The 19,024-nt window shown below is 44.9% G+C and overlaps 1 protein-coding gene across 1 annotated transcript in view; it reads right to left on the bottom strand.

Annotated features, from left to right (window-relative positions):
- Positions 1-2,168, bottom strand: part of Diras2 (DIRAS family GTPase 2) — a 29,299-nt gene extending 27,131 nt beyond the window's left edge. The window contains exon 1 of the mRNA XM_074052374.1: positions 2,018-2,168. The gene's annotated coding sequence lies outside the window, so the exon portion shown is untranslated. The remainder of the gene's footprint in view (positions 1-2,017) is intronic.
- Between the last annotated feature and the right edge of the window lie 16,856 nt (positions 2,169-19,024).

The following is a 19,024-nucleotide window of genomic DNA, read 5'->3' as shown; positions in this document are numbered from 1 at the left end:
TCTGCCCACAGTCAATACTTCTCCACATAAGTATATGAACAATAGTGAAGTCCAGGCCACCTTGTAAGTCAGAAAAGGGAACAGTGGCTATCTGAATTGAAAGTTGCAAGTCAACACCAACCACTTTTTCTCTTACCACCACTGGCAGGCAACCTCCTCACCCAAGACAACTGAATACTCATCTTTGCCACAAGGAAATTCTCTGGTGCAAAAATATACTGCATTCCTCTTGGAGAAATGATTATATTTTTGCCTAAATCAATAGGCTACTTTCCAACATATCAGCCTTGGCCCCAAACTAGAAGAACGAACAATATATTATCATCAGTACAACTTCTTTTTGTCAAAAGAACTCCCGTTATTTTTCAAAGGTTTCTGTTCAGTATTATAAGCATCATTTTACTGCTGAAATCAACATTTCTGGTGGAGGAAGAAGCCCTGTGTGAGTGTGGAATGGCAACATGTGCTGATTGAGACAGAGGTTCTCTGCCCTCCCCGGAGTTACTTGGCTTCACTATGGGTTGTTGCTGGTCAGCTGCTGAAAAGTATCCCAGAGCTTGACATTCTGTGTTTTTTTCTGAGTCTTTTCTTAGGAATAACTCTTCTAAAGCAGTGCTAAGGAAGGATTCTGGAGGACTCTACCTGAGCCATGCACATCTAATTCCCATCCACTGGACAACTAGGGAGTAGCAGCAATTCTGTGCCTCATATAGACAGCAATCTTCCCCTTTCCACCATAGAACATTGGCCCTGCTACCAACCAAATGTCCTCTGTCAAATGAGATGGAAGTCTCTTTGCCTGTGGCTCCTATCCCTGTAAGAAGAGCTGGGGGTCTTCCTGTGCCAGCCTCATGGGCCCTCCTGCCAAGACAGCATGGAGAAAATAGGGGACCATTTGCAATTTCAGGCAACAACCCCCCCAAAATAGTATGATTCCGCTAAGAATTTGTTAAATGTATTCTAATTTTATGCTCCTCTTTTCTCTCCCTCCCACTCCACCTCCTCAAATCCAAATGGCACTGGAAAAGAAGCACATTTGGACTGATTTGGGGTGGAAAACGCTCCACGCTTTTATTGTTACCTAGAAAATAGCCCTTAAAATCGTATTTTTTAAAAGTTCATTTGAAGTCAAACCAGAGAAGTTCTGCTATGCTAGACCTGCATGCACGCACAGGGTTCAATTTTAAAGACAGCAAGGGCCAGTATGGGAAAACAAATTCCTCAGCCAGGCAAGCTGTGTCACCGCATGGCAGAGCAAGAGGCAGCTGAATTCCACCACTGAATTGCACATTGGAACCCATCCGTCGGTGGAGGAACAAGCGATTCGCAGAGCTTCTAGTTTTTAGGTCTCTGAATCCCCTCAACCCCTGCCATTGGATCCAAATTGGAATTTGAAAGGGGGAAAGAGCTTTTTCTGCCCCCCCACCCCCACCCCAAGACAAAGGCTGAGATGCCAGCCGCCCTTCCCAGGCGAGGCTGGAACTGTCAGCTGTCACTGTCATCTGCTGGGAACCAGGTCCTCACAACTAAGCACGGGATGCGGTACCCAGCCCATCCTAGGCGCTCCCCACAGGGCAGGGACAGCAACACCCGCAAACGGCGGCATGGAGCACAGTCTTTGGAGAAAGAAAACGCTTAGCCCGGCTCAGCCGGCGCAGGAAGCCCGGCGTGCTGCGCCCCACAGCCGTCTTGAAGCGCTCTGCAGTTCCTCACTTGGAACCACATCTTTTGATGAGTTTTCTCCGCAAATCCGTTCAATCCACTTCTGCGTTTATAAAAACACCTGCAGCCATAGAATTTGCCCAAAACGGTTAAGTCCTGTGGGGGGGAAGGAATCCCTAATCACGTGTAAGATGCAGGATCATAACTATTTTTTTTTTTAATAACACAATTTAGACAAGGAAAAGGCAGTCTCGTCCTTCCAGGGAGGTAAGAGCCCTTCCAAGGCTGACCAGACAATAACGCGTGCCCCGGCGGCGCGGACCGCGAAGCCACCGCAAACGGGGAGACCGGTTACCTGGGGAAGAGCCCCGCTCTGCTCCGCGCGTCTTCGGGCGCAGCTCGCGCAGGACAGGCGGCGCCGGGGGTGCGGAGCGGTGCGCTGCGCTGCGGTGCTGCTGCGGCTGCTGGCGAGGCGGGAGCTGTACGCTCCTCCCGCGGCCGTGACGCTGCTGTCAGCTGCTCGCGCCCTGCGCCGCGCGGCGCCGCCCCGCACCTGCGCTGGCCCCCGCCCGCCCCGCCGATCACCGCCCTGCGCGGTCCTCGTCCTCCTCCTCCCGGCCTCCCTGCCTCCCTCTCCTCCTCCTCAATCTCGGACTGCTCAGTGGTGCTTCTGCTTCAATGGCGCCTGCTCGCCTCCAGAGAGCGTTTAGGTGCCACCTACTGTATGCTCCTGGAATAGATGGGGAAGACTGGAATTTTCTGAAAATTTCATGAATTAAAATGACTTCATTGAAAGGACACCAGATTCTTTTGTTTTAGACTGTTGGCCTCGCCAACTGTCATCACTACGAACCACGTCAGCATTTCTTTCAGTTTCCAGACACTAAATTAAAAACCTTATTTAGAAGGCAGACAAAACGCCATACCCCATACCCAACCACAACGCAGAGCAGATTAGTATACTCTAATTTAATAGGATCCTATGGCAAAACTGCCATTGGCAATCTTGGATTACGACGGCCTCTTGGCTGAGTGATATTTACATGAATGTTACAAGGAAGTGACATTTATTTTCTGACATTGATGACTTTGTCAAAGAGGCATGGATCAAAACCAGGTGAATCAGCAAAAAAGAGTTATGGCTGGTAACTTTGTGCTGACATGTTTTAAGTGACAGTAACATCGACCTATATTAAATTTAACCTGCAAGAATGCAGAAGATTTCTCCTGGTTCGATGGTTCATCCTTTTGTAATACTAAATGTGCTGAGATTAGAGCAAAATTAGGATTTTCTTGCTCTTTCAATTTCCATCCGGGAGTCCCACTTACCTGCTCTGATACTGTTTTAACTTCCTGTAGAATTTCCAACCGTATTGTCCTTTGAAGTTTATTTCCAAAGTAAATTTTTGACTTGTGATTCACAGGAAACGTGTGGTTTTGGAAAAGCTTAATAAGGAATTTTGCTTTTTACCACTTATAGTCAAGAAAACTTAGTTTATTTAATCTAATTCTGGCCTTGATAGTATCATCATTGGAATATAAAAATTAAAAACAAAAGCTATTTTCAGCAAAGGCATTTAAGGCTGCTATCAACAAACCAGCCCCTTTTTTAATAGTACCTGGAACAGGACTGCAGCCTCTTCATTAGAAAGGGAGGCCTGGCTTAGGTTGGCCCAGGGGAGGGTCTGGATGTGCTGTCAGTGGGTTCTGCCCCTGACTGCTGCTGACTTTGGAAACTGAAGCAGCATACAGGCTAACAAATCAGGATGTTGTTTTCCATGACAACCAAAATGTAGGTTATCAGGTTAAATGATAAAGCAGAATTTGAGAACTAAACAGAAGGGGGCGTGAAACCGAAGGGGGTAAAAATATTGAAGGCAAAGTGCTAGTTCAAGTCCAGAAGCTGGGAACAATAACCTGGAGCTGAAAGGCAGCCAGTTCTATTTTGCACAGTCCACACTGCAGGAGAATTGTCCCGCCTTGGCCACATAACAGCATCATTTGTTCTGAGAACATGAAGCAGGGGCCCAGAGGCCCTATTTAAGCAATTCAGTTAAAATGATGTCCCTAGCCTCTTTGCCATCAGCTGTGAGCACCAAGCTTCCATCATCCGGAAGGAGCTAATTGCTCCCAAATTCCTCCTCTTAACTTATGTCCTCCTAAGGGCGGCCCCCATTTGCTTCTACACTAGGGGCCCTCTTCTGGCTGAACAACAGGGGAGCTGTGAATACATTTTGAAACAAGGTTGGATTTCTAGTCTATACCACAGCTGGCTCAGAACTCTGTGGGTGGGTCCCAATCATCCAAGTTTTAACGTGATCACGAGTGAAGTTGCTGTGGTCTGAATGTTTGTTTCGCCCAAAAAATTCATACATTAAAAATTTCATCACCAATGTGAAGTGGAACCTTTAGGAGGAGATGGATTAGTGTCCCCCTGAAAAAGGGCCCATTGAGCTTCGTCTTTCCTTCAGCATCTGTGAACCAGGAAATGAGCCTCCACCAGACCCTGAATCTCTGGAACACTGTCTTGAGCTTACCACTCTCCACAACAGTGAACAACACACTTCTGTTATTTATAAGCTCCCCAGTCTACAGTATCTTGGAGTAAGACAGAAGTCAAGGTCAAGAACCATTCTCTCATATAGACCTTTGCCACTCAAAGAGAATACATACGTCCTCAGTGTCCACATTACCTAGAAACTCATTAAGATAACAGTCTCTCCAGCCCCAACCCAGAATCTTAGCCTAGGAATCAAACTTTAAAAGACCCCAGAAAATTTTCAGGCCTGTGAGAGGTAGAGAAGCTCTAAGCCAGAGTCTTTCAAGTGTTAGCATGCATCAGAATCACCTGAGCAGGGAAAGAGCTTGTTAAAATGTGGCCACACGCCATGATTCTCTGATTCAGTGGGTATGGGGTCAGGGCCCTAGCAATGCTGATATTGCTTACAGCAGGGATTCCGGTGAGCAGTTACATCTTCCTCCCTCCCTGCCCCCAGCGCCCACTGATGCAGGGCCTGATAAATTGTTGCAGGATACTCAATGCTCAGGTGGAAGAAATATAACTCCTCTATTTTGTAAGACAAATGAAAACTGACTCAGTCAGCCAATCCACTGTCACTCCCTTTGAGGCTGTCCCATTCTTTTTCATAGACTTGCCCCAGGGCCTTTGGGAAAGAGTCACTTCAGGCAGCTTCCCATTTTGCCTTGATTACTTAGGACCATGCAAGCCTACACTTGGCCTTTGCACGAGTTGAAGAAGGCCCCTCTCTGAATGGACACAATCCTGCCCCACAGCCACTGCCTGGCTTGAGGGAAAGAGGACCCTGGAACAGGGGCAGGCCTCCTGAATCCCAGGCCCACTGTCGCCCTCTGCTGGTCATCTTTGTACAAACTGCAACTCAAAACTCAACCCTGCTTCCCACCAGTGCCTATGAGGACTGGCATTTATCAACTGGGTCCACAGAGTCATTGCCAACAAGAAGCACAGCCAAATTCTAATGTCAGGGGATAAACTGTGAGAGAAGGTGTGAGACCCACCTGTTGGCTGCTAAGCAAGCAAACCTGTCATGAATGAAAAGGTGCACCTGTGGACTATGTTCTTCATAGGTTTCGTTTTCCTTCCACCCCATTTTCTCTAAGACAGTGGTTCCGGGGACCAACAGCATCATCACCTTGAGAAAGCTGGTTGAAATGCACATTTCACCCTGGACCCACTGAGGCAGAACTCTGAGGGTGGAGTCAGCAACTTGTGTTTCAGAAAACAGTGATTCTGGTACATGGTAGAGTTTAAAATGCATTGTACCAACGTTTGTCTTTTTTTAAGTTACACTTTTTGACAAACAGGTGTTAGCATATCCATCGGCTGTTGAAGAGAATGTGCTCAGAGGACCAAGGTACACCACCCCATGGATGTAGCTGGCAGTGAAGACACAGCAGAAGCCTCTCTCCATCACAATCACTACAGCTGTTCCTGCTAAGGTTCCACACATAAGGGGTCAGGATTCAGGAACCCAGAGAGAGCTCATTGTCAGCAATCCTGTTAAGACTTAGATCAGTCCAGGTTTCCCTTTGCTTCAAGTTCCAGTTCCCATGTCCTCTGCACAGGGTCACCCCAGCCTAATCCCAAGAGGAGCCAGACCGTGTAAACCAAGATCTCAGCCCCAAATGGCAAAAGCTCTTTAGAGAAAGGAAGCCCAAGGCAAGATCATAAAGGCTTCCCTTTATGGTCTTGGGAAGGAAATGAAGTTTTCCTTTGAGTTTCATCCATAAGTTTACCAACCCAACTGCAGTTGGGTTGTTTTCAGAGATGACCCACATTGAAGCAAGAGCCTTCCCTGGGTTAGTCATTGTATGCGTGTTTTTCTTCCCTGGTCTCCCAGAAATGTCATCGTGAGCAAGGTGGCTCTCTTTGGAGAAGGAAATGCCCAGGAAGGAAGTCAGCTGGGACCTTCTGCAGGAATACTCCAGCCACAGGGCAATGAGAGCTCAGCCTGGATGATGGATGCCACTTTCACTTCAGCAGCCAATGGTGATTTGGAGAGGACAACATAAATTTGTTGCAAATGAAAAATCTCAGATGTAGTTCTTTTTGCAGAAAATAAAAGGGACTGTGTTATTCCATTCATTTTAATCCTGATTCTGTATTTTTAATCATCCCTCTAGGCTCTAGCCAACTGTACTGAATGCTTTTAAGTCTAATGAGGTCTTTAGCTCTCTTCTTCCACTCCTCTTTTGATACCATGTGTATCCCATTAAGGAGGAAGCACCATGCTGGCTATCTGTTCTTAATCTTTTCAGCTTACTCGAGCACCACAGATGCTAAAGCTGACATCTGTTCTCTGTAATCTCGGAGAATTTCTCATCCCTGCTTTATGTAAGGTTGACCTAGTTCTCTGGGGACACTCTAAATATTAGCCAACACTACTGATGATTATATATGCAAAGTGCACCTCTGCACTCACAGTGCTCATCCCTGGATCTGGCCCATTATACCCTCTTCTTTGCTCCTTCCCTAATATTCTACTGTATGTGTCCTCTGCAATGTTCTACCTTACTCATAAAGTCCTTGTGAATTTTAAGCATCTTTCTGGAAAGTCCACCAAACTTTTCCTCTAATCAGAAGTTGCCTGTTCTCCAAGTCCCTGCTTGTCCTGTGGCATCTCAGCTGAGATGTCCCTCATCCACAGCCTGGTCAATGGATCGTCTTTTCCCTTCCCACCTTTTGGACTGTGCCACCCTCTTCTTTCATCTTGTCATCAGCTACCCATCTTTGGATGTGGTGTTCTTCCTCTCCACCTGGATCCAGTGACACCTGAGAAAGATTCACCCCACTTCTGTCCTCGTATTTCCATGGTTTGCTTGTCATCCAAGACTTTTTGCTGCACTCCATCACAGACTTTCCACCAACATCCATGTCCTTCTCCCTGGATCATCACAAAATGTTGTCCTGCAGCTATGTCACTTCCTCAATAGGTCAGTGTCTCCCCTTCTTTCTAAGTGTCTGTCTCTTTCCCATCATTGTCTCCCCCGCTCTGTCAGATCTTTTCCATTTGCATTATTTGCAGCCAAAAAAAGGTTTTCTCTCCCTCATTTGTGCCTCAGAAGAATAAACAGATGGGAGGTATTGCCAGGTAAGTCTGAGCTTTCTATCTGGTCTCCTTCTGTGTGATCTCCTGTCTCTTCCCCAAGCAGCCAGGAAGAGTGGAGCAGAGGGACATCCTAGACACTCAAAGTCAAGGCCAAACCTTATGTGGCTTAGCAAGCTGTCATGATCCATACACTTGCTATGTCTCCAATTTCATCTCACATCCTGTTCCCTCTGCCCATAGGTGCAAACCAAACTGGCTTCCATTCCACTCCCACAATGCACCAAACGCTTCCTCCCACGGTGTCCACTGCACATGCCCTTCCTGGCTCTGTAAGTTCACCTGGCCACGGCAGGTCCACCACCTTACTCACCTCCAGTCTACTCCTAAACGTGTCACACACAGTGAGGCCTTTCTTGACTGCCTGGTGGCAGGCAACATTGCTTCTGGCTTTTGGTTGAATTGTGTCCCCTATGTTAGTGACATTTTCATTGCTGTAGTGTAATATCTGGCAGAACAACTTAAAAGGAAGAAAGATTTATTTTACTCACAGCTTCAGAGGTTTCAGTACATCATGGTGGGAGAATGTCGTGGAGCAGAGATGAACTTTATAGAAGTAGAGAGAGAGAACACACCCAGAAGAGATTTGTGAAGTCCAAGTGCCTCCCAACTCAAAATGTGGCTTTATTTGGAAACAGGGCTGTTAGAGAGGCGATAGGTTCCATTAAGAAATGTAAAGAAAGAGCCTGGTTATCTGATTAGCATCCAGGCCAAACCCAAACTGCATCACCTTCGATGGAAGGATGCATGTGGTGGGGGGGGAGGGGGGCGGTTCAGGTTGTTTCCACAGCTGCAATTGATGAAGGACATGAGCCAAAATGGAGAAGATTTGGTGTACTGTGGTTTAAACTCAGGCCTTTATGCTTGCTAGGCAGGTGCCCTACTGCTTGAGCCATGCCTCCAGCTCTTTTTCTTCTGGTTATTTGGTGATGGGGTCTAGCTTTTTGGCTCAAGCAGCCTGGAGCACAATCCTTCTATTTTGTACTTCCTGCCATTACTGGGATGTCAGACATGTACCACCATGCAGAGTTTTCCCCCTTCTCAACACCCCTCCCCCACTGAAATTCGTAAAGTTGGTTTGTTGTCTAGGCTGACCAGGCACTGCAATGTTCCCAATCTCAGCCTCCTGCATAGCTTGGAATGACAGATATGTGCCATCACCCTAAACTACTGGTTGAGATGGTTCTCACAAACTCTTTGCCCAGGCTTGTCTTGAACTGAGATCCTCCTGATCTCAGCCTCCCAAGTACCTACGATTACAGGCATGGGCCACTAGTGCCAAGTTGATAGAAAAGTTTTAAGAAAAGAAAAGTTAAAACCAGGATATTATCCCCAGATTACCTGTCAATAACTCCCAAAAAGAAAATAACACAAATCGAGATTTTACACAGAAATTCAAATACTAGCTAGCATGACCCTTGATTGTGGGGTGGGGAGGGGAGGGCAAACAGGGAAATCCAAAAATCTAAGTGATACACAAAGAAAACCAGGCAAGAGAGTGTGTGCTAAGCCGTATGGGGACTATGATTATATGATAGCATGCGTATATTATAAATAACACAGATTTCATAAAATGCAGCCGATCACTAACCAAAACGCAGACCTGACGGGGAAAGAAAAATGGCAGGACTCTTGGACCTTTCTTCATCTTAATGGAGTCATCCAGACATCCTGAGTAGCAACTCAAATCCTGGAGGCTCACAATTATTTTATAAAGAGAATCAACTAACGAAGACTAGGACTAAAGGAACACATGACTTCAAGATTTTCAGAAGGAAATCATGCACAGGCAAGTATGCATGAACTATAAAACAAACACAGATCAAACAGCAAAAGTAGATGATTTCAAACAAAAATCAAAATGATGGGACCTACTTAAACGTGCTTTTTATATCATAAATGCAAATAGATGTAGTGAAATGCAAAGATAAATAATTAACCAATTTCCTTTTAAGAATTGTTCAAGCAAACCAACCCTATGCTGTCTAAAGCCCTAAGGTGAAGAACCCCAGGGTGAGCCAAGTATACAAGGTCCAGAGAGATGGACATGAGAACAGGTGTGTGCAGATGAAGCCAAACATGGTGATCCAGGAAGGACTGGAAATAAGATGGGAAGGAGGATGTATCTCTCAGGAAATCTTGGGCCATCACACACAGAGCCACACACATATGTGACAAGGTAACTACGGTGCAGATACTCTCATTCCCTTTCTGAGATCACAACAGGGCTGGGCTAGAAATCCAGGAGGTGGGCTCCAGGGAACTGGGGATAGTGTTGAGGGACCAGAGAGACACTTTTTTCCTCTCTCGGACTCGCATTTCCACATGGAGGTTCCTGCCCACAGCCTCTGCTGGCAGGTTCTGGAGAAATTTGTCAGGCAGTTGCTCTGGGAAGAAATGACTGATTCTGCACCTTCAGGTCTGCTTGCACCAGTCATCTAGGGGGTTGTGTCCCAGTGCCCCAGATGTACCAATTCAGGCCTGAGCACCAGAGATGCAGGAGCTGCCCATCTAAGCCACGTGGTTAAGCTAGCCCTGACCATTTATTGAGCTAATGCCTGGGTCAGTTTGGTCCTTGCGTATAAGAACTCTCCCCAGTATGCTAAGAGACTGAGTAAAGAGTCAGACAGCTCTAAGATAATTTATTGAGGACATACTCACATGGTCCTAGATGGCAGCAAAACCAGTGGATCCCCGTTATTCTGGTTAGAGGGGGGGATTGAGATCAGGAGAAAAGTGACTTCATCCAAGCTGGAACCTACCTGGTTTGTCTCAAGCTAATAGTAGAGTCACACACATTCCTGGCGCCAAGGGCATCAGGGTTCAGTGGTAAAGCTCTGTGTGCTTTGTTTATTTATAGCTTGCTGAGAGAATATGCAGGGAAACCCCACAAGGGTGCCTCAAGATGGCTGTGCTCAGGTCTAGATAAATCCCTGCATCACTAAGCCATCCTTTAACACAACTTTATCCTGTCATTGAGCTATTGGCTTCTTCTCTGATCCCCGTGTTTGTCCGTTGGTCCCAAGCAAGGTACTCTCCAAGGCTACAGGGTCAGAGACAATCCCACACAGAAGACTGATGGACAGTTGGCAATCAGACAGACTCTACCATGGCAGAAGACTCAGTGTGGATCTCCTTCCCATTCTTACTTGATACCTCACCATGTGGTACACACATGTGGTCCCCAGGGCCATCCTGCCTTGCAGTAGTGTCCAGCCCTCTGGCTGATGTCAGACTACTGTGCCTCCAGCTTTTCCAGGTGAGACACTTGGGCCAAGATCAGGAGGCCAATCTCAGCCTCAGAACGAATTCATGTCATTAAACCCTCCATTATCTAGGCTCTAGTCTCCCACATCTTCAGGTCCCCTTACTAAAACCTAGGTTACGGAGTAATTTGTTGAATTTGATGCACCGCAGTTTCCATGGTGGCTAAGAGGAAATGTGTGGAAGCTAGGATTGGGACAAAGACACCCTTCATGACAGTAGGCAGCTTGGAGCTGTGATGTGGGGAAGGAGTCCATGCTTCTGGCTGGCTCTCGCTCTTGTGTGCTGAGCGGGCAGGCAGCATCACCTGCCCCACACAGACTCTGAGGCTCCTCTAGGCCTCCTGATCCAGCCAGTTCTTACTTTACAAATGAGAACACAGAGAACCAGGGAGGAAAACTGGTTTTCCCAAGTCCTGCATCATTGATTGCACTGGAGCAGGTGCTGGAATCTAATCTCACAAGGACCGATAGGCAGAAGTCCCTAGTACAGAGAGCAACGACATAAAAAGGACACACACACACAACTGCCGCCAGCGCTTCTAAATGATTATGTGCAAACGTGCACTATAGATTGCTTTTGTCTCATTTATTATTAATGGTCTGTGACACACATCCGCGTTTCATTCATGGGTTTTTATTTACATAGAATACACAGCAATTGTGTTGCTCTATGAACCAATAATGCCACCTTGGAGTTATACAGCAATTTCCACAGAATACTAAAATAAATTTAAGTAATATCTTGTGCGTAACAAGAAAATGCCTCTCAGTGGATAGGAAGCAATTATGGTAATCTTTGCTACTGTTTTAAGATCAAAGATCTGAAGTCAAGGATGCCAACTGGAAGGCAAGCTGCCTGCCACACAACTCTCTGCCCTGGTGGGTCAGGGTCTTGCTGGTACCAGGAATCTTGGGTATTTGAGCTGCTGGCTCCTTAAGGCTGGCTTGCATTGTTCCCAACTTTCCTTAAACAGAGCTGCCCTGTGTCCCCTCCCAGAGAAGCCTCATGCTCTGCTTTACTCTCCTTTAAAATGTCCTCTGTAGTTTTGCATAAGGAGCCTCCCACAGCCATTTAATAATAGCCCATTTTAAAACTCTGCTTTAAAAATCAGAATTTTTTTAAAGCTGATTAGCGTTCAAAATCCACATTAATGAAAATGACTAGAATCGCAGAACCCAATAGCCATCTGCATGCTTTTCAGTGACAGACATGTGTCATTGCTGTGGCTGGTGGCTTTAGACAGAAGAATGTCATTGATTAATACTCAGTTGCAAGAACTGCAAAGAGGGCCCCAGGCTGAATTCCTTTCCTATTTCTATTTTATGTGGTGCATTTAGGAATATGTGCATTTGGCATTTTCCTGCAGGTAATTTCATGTTCAGAAGCTTTTTCTATCCCAGTATGTCCCCTTTTATACAGGTGGCTTTAGATACTTAGAGCCATAAGTTGCATGCAAAACTCCCTGTGTTGTCAAGACACCCAGGCTAATGTTGAGAAGAGAGAGACAGGACTGAGGAGGCAAGCAGGCCGCCTCCCTCCACCCCAGCAGTCTTCTGGCATCTGTGTGCCTGGCTTTTGATTCCTACACAAATTTCGGGCATCAGTACAGGGCACAGTGGATAATTAGTGAGGACCCCAGAGGGAGAGCACACAATAATTGTGACTGTGTCAGAAAATCCTTCTTGGTGACAGCAGAACGGAATGAAAGAGAAATAGATCATCTTACCAACTCCTCCTTGCACAGGCATGACTCTGAGCATTTGGATCGTCTTGTTTGAACTTTACAGCTCTACAAGAAAGATCATCACTAGCATCTCATTTCACTAATGAAAGCCAGGTATAGAGAAGTGAAGTAACCTGCCCAAAGTCACCCAGCTCAAAAAATGTGCAGGTTAACCACTGCACTAGGACTATCCACAAGCACATTTGATTTTACCTGGGCACAACTGGCACTAAAAGTATCAGTTTCTCTAATTCCCCCTGCTACCCACAGAGCTTCCAGGCAGGCAAGAGAACTAGGGGATGTGTGTGGCTAATGAATCTGGATACAGAATTGAGGATATTACAGGGGCTTCTGAGATTAATAAAAAATATCGGGAACACTGTATAAATGCAGGAATATAAAACCTATTTCTCCATTTTCATGCCTGTCTTATTAGGACCACTTCCCCCAAGTGTGGGTTTTAAAAGAAACTCACAACATTATAGAACATTCACCTGTGCGAAGCATAAGCTATTTTTGTTCATTAATTGACTTCATTCTTTCCTCTTTGAAGGAACAAGTCACCTAGACAAAGCATAAATAATGTTAGAATGTTCCTGACATTAAAAGGTTTGGGCCCACAACTCCTGTTGATGTGTCCCCAGCTAAGCAAAGCAAACTGCACAGCTAGGCAATAGAACCATTTTTACTTTTGAAAATTAAAATGTCACTGATGTGAAAGCCACATTTTAATGGATCAGTACAGACTCCAGGATGGAGACAGCAACTCCTCTTCCACGGCTATCTCAGTACTTCCATGTAGCCAGCTGGACCTCAGGACCAGGAACAGAAACAATCAAATTCCCTAACGGGGAGTGCAGTTCAGAACACCTCCTGGGTTTCCAATTTGCCTCACAACAAGAGAAATGCAATATAAAAAGTATAAGTGTATTATAGGCGATAAGTCCTTTTGAATACAGGGACCACAGGTGTAAAGCCTTGTGACAATGGACAGAGGCAATGGGACTATTAGGTATGCATCATGCTTAAGCTTCAGAACAGAAGCTATTTTTTGTTCTGAGTTGAAAATAAGTAAGTTTCCCATATTAAAAACCAAGAGTTTCTAGCTGGGCATCAGTAGCTCATGCCTATAATCCTTGCTACTCACAAGGCAGACATCAGGAGGATTGCAGTTCGAAGCCAACCCCAGGCAATTTTTCATGAGATTCTATCTTGAAAAAAGCCATCACAAAATCAGGCTGGTGGAGTGGCTCAAGCAGTAAGAGCATCTGCCTTCCAAGTGTGAGGCCCTGAGTTCAAACCCCACTACTGCCGAAAATGAAAAAAATCAAGTCTCTATCACAAACCAGACCTACAGTTGTTTTTACCAACGTCCAAACTACCAATAAAATTGACCATTTTCATACTGAAACAAGGTAATTTGGTGAAAGTAAGAATCAAGTCAATTTATTTATACAATTTGACTTCTCATATTTGAATAAGGATATTAAAAAATAAAAATAAGCAATCACCTCACATGTGATTATCATTTTACCAGCTTTTCGAGGTATAATTGACAAATTAAAATTGTGTAGCTAAAGTATACAATGTAATGTTTTGATACACGTATATATTGTGAACGGATTAACAAATCAAGCTTATTAACATCTGTTACCTCACAGTTACCTTTTGTGTGTATGTGATGAGGATATTTAAGATCTTCTCTCCAAAAATTTCAATTATATACATTATTATCAACTGTAATCACCAACACCAAATAGCCCTAGGAGTGGATTATCAATTTGCTGAAGTGATTATTCTGTGTGTGTATATCTCGTTCTACCAGAACTGCCCACATGCACAGGGTGCACAATCTTTCATTAAAAACCAACAAACCTTTCCATGTCTCCTTTAAGTGACTGGTAAAAATTATCCATAAATTATTTTGTGTGTGTAATACACATGCCTTTCTAAAATAGTAATTTCTTTCCTTCAATTACACAGCTATATTACAATCCTAACAATTGAAATCCAACTCAATTTAACTATTCATTTCATTAAATTAAATATCAACTTCTTTTGTAGGCTATAGTTCCTTAAATGAAATTTGTTCCTTTTCTTTGGGTAATGGATGATCAGGTTATAAGATGTTAGACTCGTGAGCAGAGCACCCATGATTCTTCCAGAGCAAGTTCATGGCCACCCACACATCAGGGGAGTGTTTGTGAAGGAGGCAAAGTTGGTCAATTTATTCAGAACACGTCTTAGGTCAGCACTTCAGTGACATGAGGTAGGATGCTGTAAGAATTGTCCCAGCTCCATTTCCTCTACCATGTAATGCTTACAGAGAGGGCAAGGAGAAAGTGATCCTCCTCGCAAAATGTCCACCAGAACACGATAGGTATGTAAAGTGCATGTAAGTTGCATATGCATACACAAGATGCATGTGTGCATGCTGTGCTGCACGTATGATGCATGGTCTTACATGAGTGGTATGTACGTGTGGTGAATATGTGTGTGGTGTGTGTGGTGTGTGGTGTGGTATGTGTGTATGGCGTGTATAGTGTGTATGGTATATGAATGAGTGTGGTATAGTACATGCAGTGATGTTTGTGTGGTGTGTGTGTGTGTGAGTGTGCTGTGGGGAGGGTATGGTGCATGTATGTGTAGTGTGTGATGAGGTTTGTGAGTGTGGCATGTAGTGTGTGTGTGTGGTGTGTGTATGTAGTGTGGTGTGTGCGTGTGTGGTGTGTGTATGTAATGTGTGTGTGTGTGTGGCGTGTGTATGTAGTGTGGTGTGTGTGTGTGAGTGTGCTGTGGGAAGGGTATGGTGCATGTATGTGTAGTGTGTGATGAGGTTTGTGAGTGTGGCATGTAGTGTGTGTGTGTGGTGTGTGTATGTAGTGTGGTGTGTGTGGTGTGTGTATGTAATGTGTGTGTGTGTGTGTGGCGTGTGTATGTAGTGTGGTGTGTGTGTGTGAGTGTGCTGTGGGAAGGGTATGGTGCATATATGTGTAGTGTGGGATGTGGTTTGTGAGTGTGTCATGTGGTGTGTGTGTGGTGTGTGTATGTAGTGTGGTGTGTGTGTGAGTGTGTTGTGTGGGGGGTACATGCATGTGTAGTGTGGGATGAGGTTTGTGAGTGTGGCATGTGGTTCCTGTGTGTGGTGGGTGCCTGTGCAGAGCAAAGGAAAGCAGCGTCCAGGAGGCAGGCAGGTGGAGAACATTCCTGCATGTGGATTCATCCTGCACTCTGAGCCTGTCAGGGACCCATCTGATGCACGGATGAGTGCACTGAAGTTCAGAGGGAGATTTGACTTCCCTGGCCACAGAGCTAACACAGGTAATACTGGGCTCTCTCACGAACACCACATCCAGGGTGGAGTCTATGTACTCTCAAATCCTTGACTGCCACCAAATAAATGAACCTCTGGAAAAGTGAACCTCATCTATAAAAAGCCCCAAAATGCCCCTTTGGAAATAGCATTTGCAGCTCTGGTCCCCAGCTTGGGCACACACGCAAGGGCCCCTAATTACAGTCTAATGAGTACAGACTGCATCTCATAACAGAGCAAATTCACATGTGCAGTACCCCTGTCAATCAATCTGTCAATCACCAAAAGCCACTCCCTAAATACCACCCAAATCCCCCCATCTTGCTCACTCTTTATAGTGTATAAGTACCTATCAGAACCAAGGCTCTTGATCCACAGTTGCTGCTGTTAAGCCACCTCCCAGAGCCAGCTTCCCACCTTCCTTGGGGAGTGTACTTTTGCTGCTAATATTTTGCAATTCGTGTGTCTCACCTGGTTCTTTGTTTGGGATGCCAAGGACATGAGATCTTCTCAACCAGCATCTTCTGAAACCACCCACATGTAACACCAGCAGCAGAGATGATATGGAAGGCCCCTGGCAAACAAAACTAGCTCGGTTTCTCTGGCCCTTTAGAGAAAGACTGCGAACAGTCTCTGACTAAACTGGAGATGTCCCCACAGGTCTGTGATTGTCCCACAGAGCCCCTTGCAAGCAGGGTTGCTGCAGACACAACCCACAGTGACAGGGCAGACATCAGCCCTATCCTGGGCAGTCAGGCTCCCTGACATCTCACACAAACCAGAGCTAAAGTGTCACCTTTTAAAAGTTTTTTAGGAGGACACAGACTTGCACTGTCCATGTTCTCTCTTTAGCTTTCTTAAAGTCTCAGTGCTCAGACTTGCACTGTCCCATGTTTCCTCTAATCTCTATCATAACTCAGCAGCAGCAGTGTCATTCTTGCAAGCAGCACACCAATCCCAACCCATCAATCCTCATCAATCAATCCTTCAATCAATAAAACCTCACATCCTCCTTCAGTGAGTCTTTTATATCCAGTGGTAACCAAGGAGGTAGAGCAACAGTTCTCAGGGAGGAAGGTGACATTGTAACAAGAGAAACCTGTTCTTACTTCTCTGAACAAAAACAACATAGGAAAGCATCTATGCTGCATTTTGCCTCTCACTCTTTTCTGCAGCAGGGGCTGTGCCAAACTCAACCTGTAGATCATTGAGCACAACTGTCTCATAGGCTTCTCATAATCCTCTCCCCACAGGTGTATTAGCCTTTCATTATTGTTATAGATACCAGAGATGATCAGCTTATAAAGAGAAAAGGTTTACTTCAGCTCACAGTTTTGGAGGCTTCAGTTCATAGTCAGTTGGCCCCTTGCTTTTGGGCCTGTGGTGAAGCAGCACATCATGATGGGAGCATGTGGTAGAGAAAAACCACTCACTTCATGGCCAGAAAAAAAAGAGAGGAAAGAGGAGGGACTGGAGTGCCAAGTCTCCTCCAACGATATGCTCCCAATGACCTTCCACTAGGCCCCACCACTTAAAGGTTCTGCCATCTCCCAATAGCACCAACCTGGGGAGGTTTTGGGGAACAGTCCAGACCCAAACTACAGCAGGTAGGAAATAATTGACTGATTGCTTATGATCATTTTTCCAATCACCTGTCCTTCAAAATCAGTTTGCATGACACTCACACACTCTCCTATCTTTTATCAATTGGCAAGTTTTTATTGAGATTTACCATGAGAAAATAACAATGATAGGCACTGGGGACAAGAGAAAGATAGATGGGACATGGTCCTCACTATCTAGCAGTTCTGCTAGACTACAACCTTCAAACCTGATCTGGGACCCCCAGCTCCATGAGCTTCTGGCTCATACAGTAGACTGTCAATTCATCGTGTTGTAAAACAAACCCAGACTTTTATCAAACATCCCTCTGTCACAGAAACATGAGATCCAAGTGTAAATTTTCATCCTTAATGTAGCATTTACCTTCTCTACCAAGTCTAAGATTGGTTCCTTGTAACTTTAAAAATAATACCCATTCCAGAAGATTGATCTGAGTCACTTTGATATAGGCAATGCAAAAGACAAAGTAAACTTAAAAGAATGAGAGAGACAAGGAAAGAGAAAATAAGGGTACAAAGCAAAGACTGAAACCAGAATCTTTTCTTTAGAGCATTTTTTTTTTTTGGCAGTACTGGGGCTTGAACTCAGGGCCTCACCCTTGTTAGGCAGGCACTCTACCACTTGAGTTGCTCCTCCAGCCTGTCTTTTTATTACAGTACAATTTATATAACATAAAATTTGCTCTTAGTGTTTTAGTGTACAATTTAGTGGCATAAACAACTTTCTCATTGTGTAATAATCACCACCATCACCTCCAGATGCTCCCCTTGCCTCCTCCTCCAGCCCCTTCTGTCTCTGTGAGTTTGACCACCCGCTTCACATGAGAGGAATCACATCGTATCTTTTGTGACTGGCTTCTTTCAATTAGCAGAGGGTCTTCAAGGTCCATCTGTGTTGTGGCACATATCATAAATGCATCATTTCATATGAGTATACCAGAGATATCTGAATGTATATTATTTACATGATCTGCTTAACCTCAGTGTTTACATAAATTTTACTAATTAGGAATTATGTTTAATTAGAATTTCAAGTAGAATTAATGCATCTTCCAGAAATAATGGAACACAACTCTCTAGTCATTTTGCTAGAGTTATCCCCATTTTCTTCCTTCCCAACTTTAAATTACACTCATTATTCCTCACAATCTAAAACTTCAGTGCCCCTTCTGGGTAGAAAGAGTACAATAATTGCTGGTTTTCTGCTGCAGCTGTCTCTTAAAAGATTTAAATTAAATGCAATTATTCCTAACAGTTTCTAAAATGCAAAATTCAATGTGGAATTTTGATTATGTTTCCTGATAGTGAAGTATTTGAAAAATATTATTTGTTTCACAAGTAATGAGTGAGTGCCTTGTATGCCAGGAACCATTCTGAGACCTGGAGCAGAGCAAGGAGCAGAGACTCTGTTCCAGCCTCTCAAAATTTGTATGTATTCCAAAGGTAAAGATCAGTAATGAAACACCATGTGTTATGAAGGGAAGAACCCATGCAAGCTGAGGGAGCAGATCCTACAGTGGAGCACAGTGCTGGGGCAGCCAGGTGAGACATTGTGAAGACAGGCAAAGCATTGACACTGAGGTATAGAGTTATGGAAGAAGCTGGACATACAAAGAAAGGGGGAAGAGGTTCAGGCAGACAGAGGAGCACATGCGAGGTCCTTGAGTCTTTGAAGGACTTGGACTGGTCAAGGAACTAAGTGCAGATATGACATCTGAATGGTAACAAGGCCCCGAGGGAAGTAGCTTCAAGGCTCTGGGGAGAGAAGGGGGAGGGGCCTTGAAAATCACCA

Source organism: Castor canadensis, chromosome 13 (genome assembly GCF_047511655.1).
Source record: "Castor canadensis chromosome 13, mCasCan1.hap1v2, whole genome shotgun sequence".
Taxonomy (NCBI): Eukaryota; Metazoa; Chordata; class Mammalia; order Rodentia; family Castoridae; genus Castor; species Castor canadensis.
This window is presented reverse-complemented; position numbering and strand designations above follow the sequence as displayed.